The 4,940-nt window shown below is 40.6% G+C and overlaps 1 long non-coding RNA gene across 1 annotated transcript in view; it reads left to right on the top strand.

The window, feature by feature from the left end:
* Window positions 1-4,362, top strand: part of LOC118327449 — an 8,902-nt gene extending 4,540 nt beyond the window's left edge. The window contains exons 3-4 of the long non-coding RNA XR_004796692.1: window positions 2,617-2,749; window positions 4,126-4,362. This is a non-coding gene — a long non-coding RNA (uncharacterized LOC118327449). The remainder of the gene's footprint in view (window positions 1-2,616; window positions 2,750-4,125) is intronic.
* Window positions 4,363-4,940: the final 578 nt, after the last annotated feature.

The following is a 4,940-nucleotide window of genomic DNA, read 5'->3' as shown; positions in this document are numbered from 1 at the left end:
GAGAGAGCAGCTGAGGGAGAGAGAGAAAGAGAGAGAGAGAGAGAGAGAGAGAGAGAGAGAGAGCCACAGAGATGGAGGGTTGTTGAAGGAAAAAAAAAGATGGAAGGAAGGAAGAGAAATGAAGGATGGGATTGCTGCAAAGAGGAAATGAAGAAATGTATGTGGCAAGTAAGGAAGGAAGGAAATAGTTGGGTTTGAAGTAGTTGCATAGGGACAAAAAGGGAGTAAGTCTGTGTGTGCTTGTGTGCAACAGAAAGAAAGAGAAAAAGAGTGGGCACTAACCGGCCATTGGAGGGGAGAGGAATGCCCGGCCCTGGCACAGGAGAATGGGATGGAGGGTGGAGTATGTTCACATTGCTGCTGCCAGCCGAGCACATTCCCTCTACAGAGTCATGGAGACTTTTTAACCTACAGATTTTGAAGCAGCTGCAGTTTCCTCCAGGAGAGTTTTCCCGCTGAGGTATACAATAATATAGGTCTAATTGTGTTTCATTTTATGAAACGCTTAAGAATTAAGGCCTCTAAAATGATCCCAAGTGATGCTGAAATCATCTGCAGAGGTCAAAGACAGACATTAACAATCCGTTATTTTCTTAAGATTGTTTTCTTTTGGGCTTTTTGGGCTTTTAATTCACTTGACAGCAGAGGTTGACAGAACATTGACAAGAGAGTGTGACATGCAGTTAATGTCCCCATCCAGATTTGACCAGGGAACTTGTGATCATGGTCTGAGCCTTAGACCACCAGGGATCTCCCGAACAATATATGTTTTCATTACAGGCTGTAGCATCCGCCTTCTGGAACAATGACCCCCATAACACAAACACATATTCTGATAAGTAAAAGGGGATTGCACTTTAATAATAAAAAAAATGATTTTAGACTAGAAAATAAAAGGTCATCTCCTTTCTTTCAAGGAGTGTTTAGTGGAAGGAAATTAAATATCCAGCATCACAAAAGGCACATTATATCAAAAACTGTAAGTGCATTTATCAGTCTATAGTATTGTACCACAACTGTCCACAAGTCAAATGGCTGCTGGAATAAAACCAAACTTCCTTCCACCTGAAAGGCGATCTATAATGCATTCCTGAATAAAGTCATAAAGGACGTGTGATGCTTTTTTTGAGGACTGAGTTGGGTTTTTTGTCAATTATTGTCTGACAATGTCAGGAAAAAAATAATTTCAATATCTAAGTTAATCAGCAATAAAAATAAACAATTCATTTACACACACCCCTTGTATGTCCAATCTAATTATGTGGAAAATATTTATGATCACATTTATGTTGTACTTTTATTTTACTTGAGTATTTCCATGTTATTGTGCTTACACTCCACATTTAAGAGGGAAATGTTGTACTTTTTAATATATTTATTTGACAGATTTGGTCACTTTTTACTTGCGGTTTAATATTGTATTTTCGATACAACATATTCATTTTTCAACATAGAATAGTTTTTATACAATCATTTGATTATAAATTAAGCTACACAACAGTACATAAAGTAATTAAAACTATCTCGATTTTGACCATTTGCAACATTAAAATGCTGTTAATATGTTATGTTAATAATCCAATAATATAAAACATAACAATAAAACACTAAAAGGAAAAGGGGTCATTCATCTGAATTAAACTTTGACAGTTAGAGTACATTTTGCTTATTATACTTCACTTAAATAAGGTTTTGAATGCAAGACTTTTACTAGTAATTAAGTATTGTTACATTGGAAAACTTTTACTTAAGTAAAGGATCTAAGTACTTCTTCTGTGGTTTTAACTCTTTGTGAAGCTTCTCACGTCTCAGGTCAGGGACAAAGATTATGAGCCAGAGTCAAACCTGCAACATCCGGAGAGTGTGACGTGAAGACTACAGGAGACGTTTGTGTTTCTGAAGAGAGACCTCACCTTTCCAAGAATTTGGCCGAGACGTGTGTAACGTGTGCAGAATTGTCTTTGGGTTTTCGTCACTGCAGTGGTTTATCAACGGCTGACATTAGGCTCAGCTTTGATAACACACACGACACACACACACGCAGTTCAACTGATAAAGCACAAGCTCCGTTTTGAATCAGAAATGTTTTATTGGAAGAAATGTGGATTACAAACAAAACTAGTGTTTTAATATTATTAGAGCTGAAATATTTGTTGATTTATTGATTAAAAATTATTCTGCCATTTGTCAGTGTCATTTTTTAAGCAAAACTGACAAAACATTTGCTGTTTCAGCTCCTGCTTTGAGATTATTTGCTGTTTTTTCTTTAGTAAATTGAATATCTTTGGGTTTTGGATTGTTGATCAGACAAAAGAAGATTCTGAGAAAATGTGTTGGGCATGTTTGACCTTTGTTTTGCACAATTCATATACTAAATGAATAATTGATTAATTTAGAAAATAACAGATTAATTGTTAATGAAGATAATTGTTAGTTGCAACCCTATTATTATTATTGTTATCATTATTATTATTATTATTAAAAAATATTAAACACACAACCTTCTTTCAAGGGCACAATGACACACTGCGGTCTGTATTTGTGTCTGTGTGTGTGCACATCTCTCTGAAGCAGGCAGATACTCCCTGACATCATTCCTCTTTGTGTCCTAAACAGTTAGCAAACGTGACCTGATGTGAGGTCATCTGAACTGCAGCACACACAGGCTGTCATTGTGTCTCCTCGTCTCCGCCCTCTCTGTCAGCGGGGACGACTTCAGCACCGAGTGGATTTGTTCTGGGCCGGGCAGGTCAGTGGTGTAAAAGTTAGTTAGTTGTATGTTTGTGTGAAGAGGAGGAGGGCGGTTGAATGGAGGTTGTGTGTGTGTGTGTGTGTGTGTGCGTGTGTGTGTGTGCTCCCCCAGGAGAAAAGAGGACTCCTAATCTGTTTTCCTGGCTCTTCTTTAAAGGGAGAGCAAGACACACTAGAGGCTCCCTCTGATCTGCTGCCCCGTCCATCCCTCACTTTTTCTCTCTCTCCTCCATCCCTCGCTTCCATCATCTGTCTCTCGCTCCCTCTGCTTTTAGCCCTCGTTTTCTCGGCCCCCCGTCCCTATGCTCTCTCATCTGTTGTGTTGGCCCGCTCTGGTCTTTGTATGGCGACAGCTCCCATCTCCAGATACTGCCTAAGAGCTCTGATTCCACTTAATCACTCAGTTTTTTATTAGTTTTCCCTCGCAGGGTATTTTGTGTTCTGAATTGCGTTTATCTATTATGCTGTTTCAGATTTATTGCTTTAGGAGGCAGACTGTGTGGCACACTACCCACCAATACGGTACACGATGCTGTGATCTCTCTACGTCTGCCCCTCTTTATGCCTGTCTGCTTTCATCCCTTCAAAATTAAATGAACAAATACACAAGGAGCAAATACACTCCCAACTCCTCTCGTACTTTTTTGTATACTTTTTTATTAGTTTTCTTTTATTGGGCGTCTCAGGCTCTCAACTGCATTTATTTAGCATGCAGTAAAGACCACAGGGGACAAGTATATGGCATCAGTTTCTGGGATGGTACTCTACACTTGGATCCATCTGTCCTGGCATCTTTTGTGCCATCATTGCTCTACTTTTCCAAATTCAAAATAAAAAAGAAAGTCACAGGTATGGCTTCCTCTGTGAGCACAGATGTCTGTCTTTGAAAGAACTTTCAGTAATTAGCAGAATATTTAGAGTGGCTTAGTAGGGACTGTGGCACCTTTAAATCACATTGTGTTCTAGCAAAAAAAAAAAAAGTACTATTAATTATTCATTAGTTGTGTGCTGTTGAATTTTTTGCAAACAAACACTAATGCTCAGGGTCATTTTGTCACCACAGCTTTGCACTGCAGTCTTAACTGCTTATTTCTGCTTAATAAGGAGACATGGCATGCATACTCAAAATATTTTGCCCCAAAATGGCGGCACACCATCCCAGCCCTCCATTTTGTTCTGTCACTGGATCGAGCCTGGATCCTGCACCTGACTTTTTGGACCAGTGTTTGCATTTGAAAATACCCTCTCTCCATGCCCTGCTGTTACTATGCACCCTTCTTCTGGTCATTGGTCACCACGAGTGTCGCTAACCTGCTGCACCAATAGTAAGGCGCCTCCTGACTGACGTTCCCTCCTTCTCTGCTCTGCTTCCAGGGGCTTCCTGTGACCGGGGGGGGAAACATGGGCGCTGGCCATCACCTCAACCGAATGCAGAACCAAATGAGAGAGGCCGAGAGGGACAGAAATACTGAGAGTGTGTGGATGCAGTAAAAATTATTGTATGATTATACATTGATAGTTAAGACAAAGCAAGAAACACGATGACCACGTAGACAACGACAGCTCCTTTTTAGGATGACAAAAGAAATAAAAAAATAATAATATTCATGACCCTGTCCCTCCCATCCAAATTCAGCACCCTCCCTTACTCCCTCCCCACCCAAATCCTCCCTCCTCCTCACTTCCTCTCCCCTCCATTGGGTGGCAACACTTGGTAGGGCACATGGTGAGACAGCTGTTGCAGGGCAACATGGGCATCTGTGGTGCTACATAGAGGAGAGGGGATAGTATGGGGGCTGCGGGGGGTGTTTGAAGGGGGGTGCAGACGGCATCAAGAGAGAGAGATACCCCCCTTCTCTTGCCTGTGTACATATGTGTTTGCGTTTGAGTGTGTCATAAAGTTTAAGGGAATATTATTGGCTCTATGTGGAAAGGTGATAAGGTATTTAAGGGACAGCCGAAAGAGAAAAAGAAAGTGAGATAAAGGAAAAAGATGGCATGTCTTCTTCTTCTTCTTCTTCTTCTTCTTCTTCTTCTTCTTCTTCTATGCCAAGCTGTGGTTGAAAAGTAGCACCTGTCCTCTAAGCTATGACAAAAACGACATTAGCATAAAAACACTGGGATGGACCGCTCCAAGACTGGAGTTAGTCCCTTCAACACCAAAACCCTCACACTCACTCACACACACA

Source organism: Morone saxatilis, unplaced genomic scaffold (genome assembly GCF_004916995.1).
Source record: "Morone saxatilis isolate NCDOM2014 unplaced genomic scaffold, NCSU_SB_2.0 Contig17, whole genome shotgun sequence".
NCBI lineage: Eukaryota > Metazoa > Chordata > Actinopteri > Moronidae > Morone > Morone saxatilis.
This window is presented reverse-complemented; position numbering and strand designations above follow the sequence as displayed.